This window comes from Gallus gallus, chromosome 6 (genome assembly GCF_016699485.2).
Source record: "Gallus gallus isolate bGalGal1 chromosome 6, bGalGal1.mat.broiler.GRCg7b, whole genome shotgun sequence".
NCBI lineage: Eukaryota > Metazoa > Chordata > Aves > Galliformes > Phasianidae > Gallus > Gallus gallus.
Window position 1 is genome coordinate 18,234,026 of NC_052537.1, and position 17,864 is coordinate 18,251,889.

Genomic DNA, 17,864 nt, shown 5'->3' on the forward strand with positions numbered 1-17,864 from the left:
CACTGTAAGCCCGACTCTGTAATGTTCACGTTCTCTGTTGCTGTTCCCTGCACTGTTGACACATGCTGAGCAGGCTCCCATGAGGTCTGCTTATGTTTTACGAGTATGAAATCTGTCCTCACGTCCTCCCTACAGTTAATGCAGGGATAGTTCAGGGGACCCTACTGCCGTGACCAGGCTGGGAGGAGGATCGCATAGCTGAAACCCAAAACCAAACCTGAAGTCTTCAATGAGATTCAGTGGGGTCTGTGCAAAAAGAGGACAGGGGACTTTGCAGGCTTTTTTCTTTTTTTTTTCTTTTTTCTTTTTCCTCCTTTTTTCCTCTTTTTCTTTTTTTTTCTACGTCATTCTGTCTCCCTTCCCTGAGTAACCCAACTTGCAGAGGCTCACACAGTGTTCCCCCCCCAAAAATATTTATTTTGAGAGCCTGAAAAGCAAGTCCATATCCAGAGCATCTTTTACCAGCCTGCTGTGACTGGGCAATGAAAAGGACAGAAGTGCTGAAAGGAGGATACCTGAGAACGGCCCACTTCAGGATCTATCGGCTTAGGGGAGCAGGACAGTGAGGGTGGAAGGGGAACTATATGCAGCACTTTAGGAAGGTGAAATTAGGAAGAGCAGGACGCAGTAGCTCAAAGCACATCCTTTGCTGTCTGGAAGGAAGTGAGATTCCCCCTGTGATGAGAGGGACCGTGCCAGCTCCAACACCATGCCCAGCTGCACCTTACTCTTGTCTCCATGCACCTTGAAGGAAAACTGTGCTCCCTTTGGTACCAGGCCATGTGCTGCTGCCTGGGCAGGACACAGCCACCACCCTTTGGACAGCCTTGTGTGGGCCACCACAGACCGGGTCATGGGGAGCGGAAGGCACCTCACTGCACTTATAGAAGGATCAGAAGCCGGAGAGGGAAATGTCTATGGGTTTGCAAGGCCAGAGGATGAGGCGTGTAAAGCAGCAGGGTGGCTCAGCAGAGTCATGTAAATAATTGCCTGCGTGGCTCTCTGGCAGAGATGAGAAAGACAAGGCAACTATACCCAGAAGCTGCTCAAATGGGTGCACTGTTGCATCAAAGGCATACATTTTGCTTCCCCTTCAGGCTTCCTGTGCTCCTCTCAATATTAGTACTATCAGGAATATTTGGAAACAAGAGCTGATTTCAAACTGCACAGAATCAAACCCTTTCATTAAGGAATCTGCCCAGTGGCACGCTTTGATCTTTTTTAGCTGAAAGCATCACTGCGCCCTGCAGGAGCTGTAAATAGCCCGGGCTGACGTACAGCTGGCCAGCCCTCACCAGAGTCATTTGTTTCGTCCGTGCCGTGGGGACTGATTGGCCTGGAGTCTCTTTTGTAGCACGGACAGGAAAGGTTCATCCGAGGGTTTGACGGGATGCTGTGATCTTTTTCACCTCTAACACGCTACGCAGCCTAACGGGCGTGCGGAGGTGCGTGTCGGACTGCCTTTCTCCCGGCCGTGCAGCAGCCGGCAGAGGGTGCTCCCGCCTCGCCTGCTGCTGGGAAGCATCCCGCTCACAGGTGCGCTGCCACGGCCCGGCTTTGCGGGGTCCTGCCTCGAAAGGTCTCTCCTCTCCTCTACACCTGTGCGCCTCGAGTCCCCAGCGGGGGTGAAAAACACGGGTCACCGTGAGTAGAATAACAGAATATTAGAATATCTCGTGCTGGGAGGGACCCGCAAGAATCATAGGATTGTGTAATGGTTTGGGTTGCAGGGAACCTTAAAGATCATCTGGCTCCACCCAGCCTTGCCTCCCACCTGCTGTCCAACCTGGCCCTGAACTGCTCCAGGGATGGAGCGCCCCACCTTCTCTGGGCAGTCTGTGCCAGGGCCGCAGCACCCTCTGGATAAGCAATATCTTCCTAACATTTCATCTAAATTTCCCTTCTTTTAGTTTAAAACTCTTCCCCCTTGTCACTCACTGGGAGACAGGACAAGGATCATCGAGCTCAACCCCGGCTCTGCACAGGACTGCTCAAAATTCAAACCCTGTGTCTGAGAGGGGCATCCAAACGCTCCCGGAACTTCAGCAGTTGGGGCTGTGACCACTGCCCTCTGGTGCAGAACATCTTCCTGATACCCCACCTGCCCCTCCTCTGACACAGCTCCATGCTGTTCCCTTGGGCCCTGTCACTGCCACCAGACAGCAGAGCTCAGCCCTGTCCCGGGTGCAGAATCGAGCACTCGCTCCTGTTAAACTTCATGCAGATGGGGATTGCTCAGCCCTCCAGTTTTTCACAACCTCTCTGCAAGATCTCTCTGCCTTTGAGAGAGTGTTCACCTCCTCCCAGATTACTGTCATCCACAAATTTGCAGAGTATACCTTCAAGTCAGGACACCTCCCAGCAAAGCTGCTGGTGAAGGGCCCGCAGAGCCCTGGCCTGTGCTCTCTGCAGCCTCCATGTGTCTTGTGGCAAGCTTCCTCTGGGCAGGATGCTGCTGCTGGTGAGTCTTCTGCAGACATCTCAGGAAGGACCACAGCTCACTGATCTTCAAGAGGCAGATGGATGCAAAGCCATCAGGGGAACGCAAAGGAGGTCCAAAACCACACTTCTGCACACGTGTGACTTGTGGGATCTTAGGACTACCACCAGGGTAAGGGTCTTGCACATCTTCCTCAGCTCTTTGCCCTAAAATAGTGGTAAATACAGTGCTGGTGCAAGTCCAGTGAGGTCCTTCCTCTTTGCCTATGATGACTAACATGACAAACCCTCAGCATTTACTTGGGATGAGTCAGGCCTGCAAAATCATGAGACTGGCTTCAGAATAATACACAGTGGGAGCTATTTGTGTCCAAGCCTTTAAGGTACTCTTGGGGCTTGTTTCCTCTCGAATCGGCAGGGCTGGGAACATGCTGTTCTCACATGTGAAAGGCAAGCCCAGAGTCCTGAGCCGCAGGCAGTGAGGCTTTACGACGAACACCAAATGTCAAAAAGCTTGCGATAATTCTTTGGAGGTAGCAAGGCTGAGAAGGCATGCAGGACCTCCCTGAGCTGCCCCAATTGGGCTGAGTGGTGGGCCTGGCTGTTTGTGTAAGAGATCTCATGCATTCAGTGCACTTGCATTTGAACACTGGGTCTTTCTTGGTCCGCTCTTGGCTAAGAATTTCACTTGGCTTTCCTTGTGTTACTTGTTGCTGCTTTCCACCTTGGGAGTGGCTGCCTTTCAGTGACGAGCATTGGATCAGCCCGTGCGGTGCTGTGGCTCCCAATGAGCTGTGAAGAAAGCTGAATCCTTTGCTAATAAAACCCATGGCTCGGGTTCTGGCTCCAGTACTGACCAGGATCATCTCTTCTGCCAAAATATCCAGTCAGCCCCAATAAATGGTGATGATCAGTAGCTTGGAGACTGACTCAGACAGCTGAGATGAAGAAACAGCTCCAAGGAGTTTGGGGTAAACTGGCATCATAAAATCTATTACACATCCTTCGTAAATGCCATTGCTGACAAAGACAGAATCCAGCTTCCTTTCAAATCCTCAAGGAGGGGGGCTTTTATTGATGGTTGTTGGAAGAATGTTGTGGACGCTGTTGTTGTACAACCTTGACCTCTGTTATAAGTATCCCAGGAAACCAGCTGTTACATAAACAGTAAAGCAGCACTTTTTTTGGCCTGCTGGGAACAGGTCCCTTGGCTTCCCTACTGTCAGCCTGGACAAAGTTTCACCACTGATGAGGGCTACCAGAGAGAGGGGCGTTATTGGAGCATAACACTCTCTGAAAGAGGTTGAGACCCAGAGATTGAAGGAAAGAGAAGTGTGACGAGAAGCAGTAAATCTACTGAGTGTGAATGTCAAAGCACACCTAGGAAAGAAGGCGTCAGTCTGGTCAGGTGCTGCTGAGAGGAGTCAAGGCACAACAGCAAATTATTCTGGCCATGCTATGTTTGTTTGTCACAACTGATAGCAGCCAAGATTCCTTGAACCAGTGTTTTACTAAGTCATCCTATCAGACCTCCATCACTACAGCATCTCAGAACACAGTCCGCTGCAGCCTCTCAGCACACTACTAAATGTCAGGTGTTGAGTGGCTGCTGGAAACTGAGGCACGGCACAGGTAACAACTTGCCCAGAGTCAGGCAGTGCCTTATATGATACATCTGTGCTGAAAACAGACGACAGAATGGCATTCTTCTTGGGAGAGGAAGGGAAGGGAGGTTACTCCTTACAACACGTCAACGGTGAGATGGGGGGTACCTTACTGAGGTGGGTGCCAGACTGTCCTGTGAAATGGGAACCTTCTGGCCTGGGGTTGCTGGGGTCTGAGAGCCCAGGGGGTGGGGATGGCTCCCTGATAGGTGCAGAAGACAATGCTGTACCAAGTGAGCTCTCCCCAGGCCCCAAAGTTTATTCGATGACCTGCAGCTGAGTACTCAGAGTACAAATTAATAGTGACGTTGCGCTGTTTTTTAACACATGCAAAGTAGGAATGAGCTCTGTGTTTAGAGCACAAAGCATTAATTACACCATCCATGCCACACCAATAGTGAGGCCACCACTTTAGAAGACATGAGAGCTCATATTAATCCATCACCAAGTTGTATTTTCTGGAAAGAGGTACGTCAGATAGCTTTGCCATTACCTGTAGCCACCTGGAAAGTCACGTTTACTCCCAGAGTTTATGCCTTTATAGCAGTATGTGTTTGGAGGAAGAATCCCCCTCTCCCTCTCCTCAGATTTCACAAATACTGAAAAATGATGCAAACCTCATCGTGTCATCAAGGTGAGCAAAGAGGGACGCGTTGCCCCTGCAGTTCCCTCTCTGATACAAGGATGGCGATGCTGTTCCAGCTCTGTCTTCAGTCGACAAAGAGCGCTGTGGTCTCTGTGCAGGCTCTTTTTATAGCACCGCAGGGCGTGCTGATGTATGATTGCGTACAAGAGGAGTCGTTCTCACAGCCACTCTGTAGCTGTTGCTACGTCCGAAGCCTTGCATGCAGCTGCTGGAACAGCCCTACACACCCATGGTTTGTAACCAGAGAAAGAACAAAATGTCTGCAGGAATTCTGTGCGGCCGGTTTCAGGGAGGCTTTTCATTATGCCTATTTAAAGACTGTATCGATGATTTGTAGGTGGCGATGCTCAGGGGACATACCAGATCCTGCTCGGGACACAGGGGCTTCTAATTCCAGCTCAGCCTCTCCCTGTGAATAAATTATCCCACTTTCACATAATCCAGCCTTCCTGCACAGTCAAAGTCTCTACTAAGACCATAAGCTTTTGGAGGCGGTGAGCATCTCCCGGTGTGGGTTGTATAGCACCTGGCACAACACAGACCTTGGCAGACTTTGCACATGATCTTGATAATCAGCATAACAGTCTTCATTTAAATTAATTTACCTGAATGCTCCCCTGGCCATATTGGCGATAGACTGCACGTGACAAGAAGTCATGGAAGAAGCTGTGTGTGCATGCATGTGTGTATGTCTGAGTGTATAAAACCACCTTCCGAGTTTGGTGTGACTGAATGGTGTGACACCTGTGTTGTGAGCAGAGGTGACTACGCCCTCCAAGCATACCTCAAACACTGCACCTCAGTCACGATGTGTCTCCACCCCCAGTGCCTGCTAGAAGCTGTCTTCTGTGTTTGAAGGAGCCATCTCCTGGGCCTGGATCCCAAAGGGCAATTGCTTGGCAGTTGTGGTGGTCCTCTGCGGAGAACAGCTCCTTAGGGCATGGGGCTCATAGCACACTGGCACTTGAGGATGAACTGGTACCTTTGTTAGAAGTGGCTACAAGGGGGTACTTGTACCTATCCAAAGAGGGAGCAAAACGCAATGGTTTGTGGAGAATGGGACTTCCAGTCTCTTACCTATATTTGGTTGTCCACTAGGAACATCACTGGAGGTAGGAGGTGCCAGTTCATCCAGGAAACTACCTTTGGCCAAAAAAAGATCCTGTCAAAAGACATTTTAAACTGGGGTGGGGGTGCAGGGCAGGGAGGACGGTTGTCCTTTTCCCGTGAATTATGTGAGAACCACGGATACTGCTCCTCCTGGTATGACGAGCACAAACTTGCCATCTAACAAGGCAGAAAAGCAAACCCTTCTGTGCACCTCCCTTCGTGTGGCATGTTTTCCAGCTTTGTTGGGCTGCAAGGAGCAGAGCTCAGTGAAAGCCTATTTTGTCTGTGTGTTCCCTCTCTTGATCAAGACATCAGCCAGTCACCCAAAAGAGCTGGTGTTTCTCACTGTGCTTCTCCACATCAGCCTTGTGCCTTCTGTGTCAATCTGCCCCAGCTTAGCCGACTCATGCCAACACTGTACAGAATCTTTATGGTGACACCAGGCAACCTGAAGCAACAGTGAAGCTCTGTTCCTCATCTGCCAGCCAGTTTCTAATCCAGGCCCTGCTATTTTTATCCAGTCAGGATTTCTCCACTCCCTTAATAAATATATTATGTGGCACTCTATCAAATATCTGGCCAAAGGAAGAGCATTTTGAAATAATCTCTGGCCATCCTGGCACAGAAGACAACTGACTAATCAAATTTCATCTTGTTCACCGAGCTGACTCGAACAGCAAATCTCCTCTCAGATAAAAGATCTGGGCATCAGGATTCTGCCAGCATTTCCACCAAACTAGCACTCTCTCTCCCTTCTCTCCAAAAGCAGTTGCACTGATGATGTAGAAGGGGAGAGCTTTGCAAAGTCCTACCGTGACCACCACCTTACCCACACGTGTCACAAAGAAAGGACCTCCTTCGGTGACCCAACAAAACAGGACCATTCCCCACTGCCGTGCTCTCTCATGGCTCCAGCCCCACTGTGTACTCTGTGTTCTGATGAAGACCCAAATGACCAGGAGACATCCCTGAGGCTTCATCCGAGCTGAGTTAAAGCACACAGGCAAAATGCAGTAAGCTGTATGATAATGAGAAAGTGGCCTCAAATATGCCATTTGTAACACCAGCTGAATAGTAATTTGGAGCTGTGCTCCCTCCCCCTCAGTTGGGTTACCTTGAGTGGACGAAGGCCAAAATTTCCCAAGTACTCTAGTATGGTGGAAACTGGCTCTCTGAAAACTGAGCCCTTCACAGTATCTTTGGCAGGATTCCCAAGATCACCTACAGACCTTCAGCATGTGTAAACCTTGGAGTGGTTCCCCATGTCCTCTGTTCGGGGCTAAGATGATGGATCACTCTCATGTTCAAACAAATAGGCTAACAGATTTCTTTCAGATATTGTTTTGGGTTCAACTGCACATCTTGGATAGCTTGTACTGAAACTAGCACAAGCTTGTAATTTCTCTGCTAAGGAAAATTGGACTGGCCCTTTACAAGGAGGCAGGCTGAGCTTCAGCTGTGCCTCTTTCATCCTTCCAGGTGTGGGGAGTGAAGTGCTGGTGAATGAAGGGCAGCTGAGCAGTGAGGCTCTGCTATAAAAGGGACCTGCTGGGTTAGGAGCCTCCAAAAGGTCATATGGGAGCTGGGATTGTGAATGTGTAGGCTGCTGCTATGATGCACTAGGGGAACAATAGGCTTACAGCAAGGCTCTGAGTGCATATCTAGAGATTTAACCTCAGGTCTTTGATTGTGGTTAAAGCTTTGATTGTTGAAAGCTAGTGAGACAGCTGCTAGAGAGAAGAGGAAGTAGATGTATTTGGAAACTGCTTTTTATGATTGTTACCATGTAAGGGAAGGGGAGCATACCAATGCCCAGTTTTCAGGAAAGAAAACATGATTATTGTGAGTAGAGAGTTACCTTCTGCAATTCTCCCTAGTTTCCAGCTGTTTGCTGCTCTGGAGGGAGTGAAGGAGAAGATCTAAGGCAAAGAAGATTAGGAACCAGAAGCAATTCTGAAAGTCTACAGCCTGTAAGTATTTCTGAAATTCTAGAACATCCTGTGTTTGGGGGAAGGAGTGACTTGGCATCCCTGGCCTTATTTACAATGAGGGCTTGTGGAATTTTCTCTCTTAATGATGATGCGGTAATCTGACCTACCATATCATAGAATCATAGCGTGGCCTGGGTTGAGAAGGACCATAATGATCACCTAGTTTCAACCCTGCTGCTATGTGCAGGATCGCCAACTACTGGACTAGGCTGCCCAGAGCCAATATGTCATGTCTCTATTGCTGGGATACTGTTAGTCTTCAAGCATGTGAGTTGATTCTGGGGATGTAGCTGCTATCTGAAATGCTTTTATGTCCTCTCCAAGATATCTATGTGAACTTTGTTTCTAGGGTCTTTGAGCAATTTAATGCTGGATCTGTAGGCTCTACACCAGAGCAGCTCTGATGTGGGCTGTCTTTGGCTAAGCCAGGGTATTTCTCAGTTGGTGACCTCACAGATCTCAGGTTGGAGGGCAGAGCTTAGGCAGTGTTATCTGAGGAGCCGGAGGCAAGTCCTCACTGTGATGGCGTTTGTCCTTGAGCTTCTATCTTGGTTAGGTGGTTTTAGACGTAGGGATATTTGTGTGCTAGCAGTGCCTGACGAGTTCATTTCACTTAGGTAACCCCTGTGCTTCTGTCATGGCAGTGTGTGGCTTATGAATCAATCAGCTGGTTTCCTTGTTGATTGGTATCATTCTTATCACCCATGAAGTTTACTGTTCTTTGGCTTCTGTGGTCAGCGAGAGATTCAGCAACTCTCTGGCCCCTCTGTTTGCAGACAAATAGAAAAGCTGGCACTTGTGTTAGTGTGACCATGTCCCTGTGGTGGTTGGCAGGCTGTCCTGTTTGAGGTAGTTACAGATGTTTGATCTTCAAACAATGTCCATACGGAACCTCACTGCATTTGAACAGCTCTCATCTCCCTTGATATCTGAAGAGCAGATATCACAGCTGAAAGGTTTCCAGTGGCTATATTTTCCTTGCTGTTTCATCACCGAGCAAACAAAGTAATAGCAAACTTTCATATTGCTTAATTTAAGTATTCTGATCTGAAATTTATTTATTTTCTCCATCTGCAAGATGTTCTTATGTGAAAGCACAGAATCAAGTAGGTCTTTGGATACACTGGAAACAACCAATTCCCCAAAACTCTGGGGATCTAGGCAGGTGCAATTATTCCTTCAGTATGCATAGCATAAACTGCAGTATAGGTGTATTGCAGAAGGCTCATTAAGATGGGGATTGTTCCTTTTCATTAAGGAGCAAGAGGGCATGGCCAAGGTTAACCTATAGGTCACTGGTAGAGTGTGAATGAGTATCCAGACTCCCTGATTCCCAGTCCAGTATGTTTTGTGCATCAGATGGGGTGGGGGAAAAAAAAACAAAAACAAACAACAAAGCACTCTGATCTTCATGAGAATGAGGGAGGCCAGGGGAAGCAGTGGAGGAGCTGGTATGTTCACCTTGTTGTGTGTGGGGCCACACCAGAGACACTTCTCTGGGGCGAGGGAGTGTGTGTCCCTGGAGTTTAACTTGAGTAGGTGTTGTGTTACTTGATTGCCTGATACACATTCCTTCATCCACTCTATCTGTACTGTAATTAACTTATCTGCTAAACTGATGGCATTTAATCCTGAGGTTCTTACTGCTTCTCTCTAGTAACTCTGGTAAAGCAGCCATGGAGAACTCCCACTTGATTCTCTGTGGCTTTCTAAATGCCGCCCTTCCAGACAAAGGTGGCATCTGCTTGGCTTCCCAGCTGCTGGCAGAGCAGTTTGGAAGCGTCAGTGGACACAGGAGGCAGGCCATTGAGAAATCATTAAGGCTGGAAGAGACCTCTGAGATCATCTAGTCCAAACACCAACCCATGCTCACTAACCGTGTCCCTCAGTGCCACATCTCCACATTTCTTAGCCACTTCCAGGGACAGTGACTCCACCACCTCGCTGGGCAGCCTCTCTGCTTGCTGATGCATGGGGAGGCAGACAGAAAAGCACACCGCTTTCTGAACTAGGAAGGTTTCTGCTTGAAACATGGGGATTTGGTAACAATTTGGCACTGGCAGAAAGGATCTGGAAAGAAGTTCCTTCAGCCTTACAGCTGCTGACATCCTGCAGGCTTTCCTTGAAGTCTGAGGTAGAGGTGGAAATGTCAGAGCTAAGCAAAATTTCTGGGACTGCCTCAGCACAATTGACATCACCTGTGTTTCACACAGATGAAAGGCATGGGGGGGGGGGGGAGGGGGAAGGAAAACAAGCTTTGAGAACCTTAAGTGAGTGAAAATTCATGACTAATACTGTTAAAGCTGAGCTAGCTCACTTTGCCCTTTATCTTCAATCACACCCAGTTTGGTTTATTTTACTTAGGCACTAAATGAACACAATGGCTGCAGGCGATCCATGGGCTCATGAGGTCCCACGGGCTGAGGGTCTTCTGCTCCCAGATGAGGTGCTGGGCACAGAAGTGAAGTGCTTTGTGGTCTGCCCGAGGTGTGAGCTAGAAGCCAGCTGCTGATTGCAAGCATCTGCTGATTGCAGCTCATTGGGCTGCCAGCATCAGCTGATGGTGCTGAGAGTGCTCTCGCAGCCAGGACTTAAACAGTGGTGACAGTGAAGAAGGGGAAAAAAAACCAGCAGAAGAGTGTGCTGCGTCTCAGTAAATCATGATGTGGCTCACATCAGTGTGCAGAGGCCGAAGGAGTTAGCAGAGATAACAGGAACACGTCTGCTGAAGCAGGAAGTTATGCTCGAGTGCTGCTTCAGTGAGGTGTGTGTTAGTGCCATGCGGTGTGTGTGCTCACGGAGGCCAGGTGTGTGTGTGAAATGTCAGCCATCGGGGCTGGAACACCACTGGAAAGTCTGGAACCACGTTTTGCCTGTCAAGGTGTTTATTTTGTTAGTTTGGTTGTTCCCAACAAGCTTTGCTGAGTCTCAAGGGATTGCATTTGGTTCTCAGCTTTGCGGTCAGTGCTTTGGGTGTACTTCTTATGAGGCACCTCTGTGCCTGCATCTGGATGCTGGGGTTCTCCCTCTTGGGCTGCAGGCTCTATCCAGGGCCAGAGCTGCTTTTATGTACATGACTGCGTGACATGGGTTCAGGCCTTTAAGCACTTTGGGAGGAGTGCTTCACAGATGAGGACACTATTGGTAGTTATTAAAAATAAGAGGCTAGAGATAATATGACTGTTCTTTCAGTCTCTAAGCATCTGCTGCTGCCTGTGCTTAATCAGAGGATGCTTTGGGCCTGACTCAATAGAGCTAGTTTGGTTGCAATAGTAATTCAAACAACTCACATTCTTTATGCACGTATGGAGAAATCTGCTCCTTAAGTGGAGGTACAGACATGACAGTCCCAGAGAGATGGGTACACAGATTACCTGGAGGCATATCCAGGGGGAGGCTTGCAAGGTAAAAATGTTGCTGCTATCTTTTTTGGCGCGATGCAATTTGTAACACGTGGTTGTTTTTCCACATTAGGAGTGCTGAATCTGCATAGTTTCCCTGGACATCAGCAGCAGCCTTGAGGCATCACCTGTGGAGACACCTGAAACAAGCACATGCTTTAGAAAAATAGCAGATTGCAAACAGGAGTGTGCCTAATGGTGGGGTTGGGTCTGCCAGTCTGCAGTCCTCAGCCATACACTGAAGCATGTAGAGGTGTGTGGGTGATGGAGCAGCATGGTTAGCTGCCTCTCACATGGGACCCTCTTCCTTTGACTGCTGTGAGCAGTAGCAAAGATGTCACATGGCTTTCCACGAACTGTTCCATGGCAGGTGGCTTGTTTGGCCAAAGAAGCTGTCCTGCACTGACAGCATCTGCAGGACGCACCACTAAGGTTTATGAGTGATACACCATCTTTAATGTTTCTTCCAAACAGATGTTATAATTCCCTTTTTTGTTGTTAGGGGAAGAAACAGATTATGGCCACTATTCTCTATACTATCTTCTATTAGCTGTTGTTATTAATAGGATCAAGCTGTTATTAGAAATAGCGGGTAACTATTCCCAGAAGGCATTCACTTCATGACTTGTGTACTCACTCACATTCACTGTTGTTGCCCAGCTGGAGCTGGGAGGCCAACCCCAGCGTGTTTGCTCAGAAGCAGGAGGTCATCCTGATGCACCAGTGGGTTCTAGGCAGGTGTTTAGAAATCCCTTCAGAGGGCGCTTTGTTTCACCAGGTGCATACATGACTCCATAGTCTTCACTTGCATGCAGCAGCCAGTGCCCTCGTGGGTGTGATCTGAGTTATACAACCTGCTGAAGATGCTGATGTTTGCTGGCAGCCTTGTTCAACATCAGGCTCTGGAGTCTATCAGTTCTTGTAAGCTCATCAGGATTACCAGTCTCCAGAGCTTATCACTCCTTGGAAAGCTTTCACTTAATGTCTTCTTAGGCTGTATCTTTCTTGTCTTTGCCTCGTCATGTTTCCTGGCAACCATTTCTCCATTCAAATTAATAGAAACATACAGAACTTAAATGCAAACTTGCACAGAGGGGTTTCTATGATTCCAGGAGGCATTGCTTTACTAGGGTGGTGAAAGGCAAACTTACTTAGCAGGGCAACTGATTAGGGGAGCATGCAACCCCCCTGAAATGAACTGCTGGTACCTGGAAATGCCCCATGCCTTTAAGCTGAAATGAGCAGCATCATTGCCCCGAGCAGGCAAAGCATGTGCCTACAGACACAACAATGCATCACAATCAGCCCTTTCAGCACAGACTTGTTGCCAAGATGTATGCCCTCGGCAGAGTATGTGATCCTGTGGCATGAGGCGTACTTGAGCAATTTAGGAATAAGCTGGATCTCTAGGCAGATGGATCAGTACTTGGGCATGTCAATGCTATCGTCTTTATACGGATGTCAAAACAAGTTCAGATGGACCACTATGCTATGGAGAGAGAACAACAGGAAAGGGAAAACCTGAGAAACTGTTTGCTCTGAACTCTCATCTGAAGTGTGATGTGGTGGGGTCACTGTCCCTGAAGGTGTTCAAGGGAAGGGCACATGTGGCACTGAGGGACGTGGTTAATGGGCACAGTGGTGATGGATTGGTGGCGGTACGGGGTGATTTAGAGGTCTTTTTCAACCTTAACGATTCTGTGATTCTATTCCATGACCACTTCTGGTTTCTGATTTTTTTTTTTTTAGTGATATCCATAGACTTCCATCTCATGTCGGCATTCCTGTTATCAAGACACTCCCTCTGAAGCTATGGAGTTGCAGAGCTGTTTGCAGGTGGTCCAGCTGACTCTTATATGAGGCAATGACCTTCTCTGCACTGTAACATACTGGTGCTGGACCTGGCTGTATGTGAATTCCTCGCAGACGAGAGTTAGGAGGAGCACTGACTACGTGGTACCCAGCAGCTAGCAAATTGCATACCTGCTCTACGTGGGAACCCAGCAGAGCGGGATGGCCCAGGGCCTCAGCAGAGAGCTTCCTGGGATCTCGGCCATATGGCACACTGCACTGGTTACTCGTGAAGAGGTTCACTTGAGGCTTTCCTATACATGTGGTTAACAAGACAGTCTACTTCTTCAGCAGGTTTCAATTAGTGTGGCTGCTCTGTGGGCGGCACTGGCTCAGTCTGGCAGCTTTGCCAATGGTCTCAGTTGGCTTCTCTTACTTTTGCTTGCATGACTCTGGGTCTTCTGCTGCTGATAGAAGAAACGCCTTTTCTGACTGCACTGCAAGGGGCTCTGGAGACACCTGAGCTGTAGGTAGCGTACAGCTGGCACATCTGAATGTAATGCCAGTCAGCAAGCTGGGAGAAAGGACTGCTATCATCTTGGGTGTCCTCAGGGGAGGAAAGGGTGAGTGCTCTGAAACTCTTCCTATTCCAGCTGTGTCTTTTCCCCTCCACGGAGCCTGAGCCTCCAGGAGGCTCCTGCCCTGAGCAAAGTGGCTGGGGATGAGGGTAAAGGGCTGCTGTAATGGGGAAGTCCAAGGGCTACCATAGAACCTTCTGCCCCCCCCTCCCCCCAAGAGCCATGTCCTGCTGCAGCGGGACTTGAGCAGCCATGAGGAGAGGAGGAACTGAAGGTCTGATCTGGGTGCTCTGACTCACTACTCAGCTGAGCAGGAAGCATGAGGGGACTCAACTGGTGTGATCAGGAAAACAGCAGGAGCTGGCTTTTTGAGAAGGAACTGGAACAGAGAAACCTTTGTGCTTCCTGCAGGCATGTGGTAGGGAGAAGGGACGGTTTTAGACCTGTTTTATTGTGGTGAAAATTGAGAGGGTCGTGCCGCCATGCTTGGCGCTAGCTGTGTAGGTAGCTGTCGTGGTGGTGGAGGGGAGGTCAGTGTGTGGAGTGACACTTGTTGCTCTTTGTCACACTGCTGGCATTCTGTGATAGGTTCCAAAAGCATTCGGAAATCCCAAACAGAGTCAGAAATTAAAAACGGGTGGTGGTTTGTGGTTCATATGACAGAAGGCATAAACCAGCAGGGAAGTGTGTACAGGTGACATTGAGCCACTGGCTGTAGTTTTAAATGCTGAAATAAGCGATGCTGATTGTTTCACGAAGCCAAGTTCCTCATCCAGCTATTACAGAGCTGACATTTGGGAAATCAGATGCACGTGTAGCCCTTACGGACAGACTCTGCTTTGCATGAGCTTTGCTGAGATTTGCACCGCCAGGCATCTCACTTCTGTTTGTCACTGTGATTGCCTTCTTGGCAATGCATCGTGCCATTTACTGCCCCTCATGTCCTTAACTGGAATTAGCTGCCACCCCCTCTCCCAATGGCTCAATCACAGCTCTCCAGCAGCTCAGCTCCTTGTTTCCCTCTGCTGCCAGCCTACTCTGCAATCACCTTTGCAGTAAGAACGGTTTTGCATTGGTGTCCCTGTCTCCCTCCCAAAGAGCTGCCTAGCCCTGTCCCCTCAGCCATGGAAAAACTATTTTCAAACACAAGAGCAAAGAGGAAGACTTTCAGCAGCTGTAAAGCTCTACTTTTCCTGGGAGGTGCTCTGTCATTGCCAGCTGCCAGGGATGTCAGTGATTTTTGCTGATGATGGGAGAATTGCATTTGAACTAAAGAGGCAAAGGGATTATCTTTAAGCTAACACACTGAATGAGTACTGCCCTCATTTTTGCTGCACTGAGGCCCCTCATGATCACAAACAGCTCCTTTCCCCTCTGTAGCACTTGTACAGAGGGGAACTGACCGCATTTAACAGGCCAACGTAGTCTGAAGTGAGGTTTGCATGAGAGCTACAATGCCTAATCCCAGCCTGGCAAATATATACTGTTTGATGTGCTTTGGGCAGTCTTTTGCAGGTGAGCATTGCAATGAACAGCGAGAGCATCTGTAAGTATGTGTGCTACTGCCCTTTGTGTTGAGATGGTGCCACGAGGCCAGGCAGCTGACCTGCCTCCCACAGACCAGAGAGTGCTGACACCACACATGGTGTCCTGGCAAACATTTGGGTTAGAAATGTCTGTATTAGCTGGCCATGTGGAAGGGAGATGTATTGCTGCTGTGCAACTGAGGGCAAAGAGACAGCCCCCAGCACTCATGCAGCTCAGGATCTGCCTGCAGCACAGCTCAGCACTGTGCTGTCAGGGGGCAGAGCTGAAGGCCCTGTCAGCCTCACGGCAACACAGGCAGCTCAACCCCAAGTGGAGCAGGTGGGACAGAAGGTCCCCACCGCAGCCATCGATGTGCCCAACCAAACCCTACTTCCCTGTGCCAGACACTCAATGTCAAATCTCTCTTCGAGAGACCGCAGCAGAAAATCTGAGAAGCAGGAAAGCATCATCTGTGCCAGCTGCAGGAGGATTAGGAGACCTGCCCAGTGTGTGAGTGAAGCCAATAGCAGAGTGAGAAGCAAATGCATGATGAGTGACTCAGGCTCCAGGCTGGCCCAGCCCAAGGGGTGTGAACCTGCATCACCTCTTGAGCAGCTCCATCCCACCCAGGGACCTCTTGCCATCGTCCCATCAGGACTGATGTGCTGCCAGAAACCAGAAATAGTATCCTGAAGAAGAAAAAAAAGTGTGTGTGGGGGGAGGGGGACGTTTGTGCTGTATCAATGTGTTCTGGTTTGGGTTTTTCAAAACAAAATGCTTCTGGCCTTTGCTTGGAAAAGGATTTTCAGCTTTATTTGTGTGCAAAAGCGCTGATTATGTGTTACAATGGAAGGAGTCAAAATCAAAAGGAAAGGAAATAGAACGCTGAAAGAGACAACGGCCTGGAGAAAAACCAACCCCAGACAGCTGGGAAATCCCAGCTCTTTGTCTGCAGATAGATCTGAAAAGACCAAGGGGTTTTTCCTTTGATTCTCAGGTTTGCCCTGAATCCAAATGAAAGCTAATACTGGTATAGCTGACTTCTGCGAAGAGAAAACATCCATTTTTGATTCTCTTTCCATATTTCCCCCCCCCCCCCCATGCTCTGCCTGCACATGATGCAGCCAAACAGGAATTGGAGAGAGACGAAGAAAATTTTCATAAACACAGAAAATAAATTGCACACAAACATCAAACCAAAGCTGGTGCATTGTTAGCAGTGCTTTTCCAGAGCCTTGATATTTCCTGAGGACTCTCATGGGTCTGCGGTCTCTTCCACCACATCAATCCCAGTACGTTGTATGCTCATTAGCCCGAAGAGCATGCTCATATTTATGGGGTTGGGAGTGGCACGATGAGCTCCGTTCCCAAAGGTGGAATATTCACTGTGTGCTGCCAGACATCATGGTAATTTGGGGTGTGTGGGGGCTGGAGGGCACAGCCCCATACTTCGCAGCCTGCTGTGGAGCTCCTTGCTGCAAGTCTCAGCCCTCCCAGCATGGCACGTGCTGATGCAGGCTGCCTGTTGGCAACGTTTGCCAGAAGTTTATCATCTCCTGTGTTTAAAAAAAAAAAAAAAAAAACTCCCATCAGTCAAGCTCAGCTCTTCCATTTTCCAGTAATTCTCAGGGCATTCTGAACCTCCTCAGCTCCTAAACAAGGATGGTATGAGCCACAGCCATAGCTGCTGCTCTGAATGCAGCTGATGTTGCTCACTGTCTTCTGGGAGTCACTGCTGGAGGAGGCTGAGGGCTCCCACCACCGACGCCCAGGAGTGGGGCCCATTGCACCAGCCTCATCCAACCCAGTGGAGGTATCCAGGAATGAAAGGCACAGAGGCACCACTCGGAGGTGATTCACCCTTTTCCAAACCCGGTATCTCAGGCTGCTGCTGTGAGTCACCCTGGGAACCGCCTCCCTGTCTCTCTCAGCTATAAAAGATACTTATTTAACCTGCACGGATCTCATGCATCACTTTAAAATTGCTGAAGTGGGTTGAAGCCTGCCCCCGCCACCTTTGCCAAGTGACAAGAGATGCTTCAGCCCTCGCTTGGGTTGGAGGAATTTTGGCTGGAGGGGAATTCAGGGCAGGTGAGCGCAGCATGGCCTGACGTCCTCACCTGCTGGAGGTGGGAGGATCACAGCTGTAATGTCCCAGGACATTAACACTACTTTCCAATGATGCACTTCCTGGTGGTCACCCAGGAGCAGCGCATCTCAGCATCATTTCTCTGGGATTCGGGGTCAGGCTGAGTCTATTTCAGGTGGTCAAACGGCAGCCGAACAGCTGCTAATCTAGATCACTGCTGCTTAATCCAGCAGCTCGAAAAGACGGAAGCACAGCGTTAGGGCCCTGTGAGTGTCCCCGGGGTTCCGTCTGTCACAAGCCCCGCAGCGGGCATCACCAGCAGCGTGCAACGAGCTTATCGACCACGCGGTTTTGCACGGCCACCTGCGCGCTGCCACAGCGCCGTGCGGGCACAGCGACCGCGCACCGAGCGGCTCCCGGGGGGCCCGGAGGAGGGCGGGCAGCACTGCTGATGGAGCAGCAGAGGGCGGGGTTTTGCAAACAGCTATTTCAGGAGAACCGAAAGAGAACCACCACGTGAGACCAGCAGATGTGTTTGTTAGCGTGCCAAACTGGCACGTCGCAGCTGCTGTCACTCCATTATGACATCCCGCTTGTTCTGCAAAGCGCTATGGTTTTCCATATGGCT

At 49.3% G+C, this 17,864-nt stretch overlaps 3 long non-coding RNA genes across 4 annotated transcripts; 1 reads left to right on the forward strand and 2 right to left on the reverse strand.

Moving 5' to 3' along the window:
* Nucleotides 1–4,717: 4,717 nt before the first annotated feature.
* LOC121111217 lies at nucleotides 4,718–6,376 on the reverse strand. Its single transcript, XR_005861118.2, has 3 exons — nucleotides 5,827–6,376; nucleotides 5,534–5,665; nucleotides 4,718–5,158 (listed from the first exon to the last, which is right to left on the reverse strand). It is a non-coding gene; the product is annotated as an uncharacterized LOC121111217 (long non-coding RNA).
* A 72-nt stretch (nucleotides 6,377–6,448) lies between these two features.
* LOC107053670 lies at nucleotides 6,449–17,717 on the forward strand. Of its 2 annotated transcripts, XR_005861116.2 has the most exons (3): nucleotides 6,449–6,872; nucleotides 7,737–7,829; nucleotides 13,001–17,717. It is a non-coding gene; the product is annotated as an uncharacterized LOC107053670 (long non-coding RNA). The 2 variants fall into 2 exon arrangements; XR_001467161.4 differs by lacking the exon at nucleotides 6,449–6,872 and having other exon boundaries at nucleotides 7,422–7,829.
* On the reverse strand, nucleotides 11,142–12,833 carry LOC121111216. Its single transcript, XR_005861117.1, has 2 exons — nucleotides 11,893–12,833; nucleotides 11,142–11,391 (listed from the first exon to the last, which is right to left on the reverse strand). It is a non-coding gene; the product is annotated as an uncharacterized LOC121111216 (long non-coding RNA).
* Nucleotides 17,718–17,864: the final 147 nt, after the last annotated feature.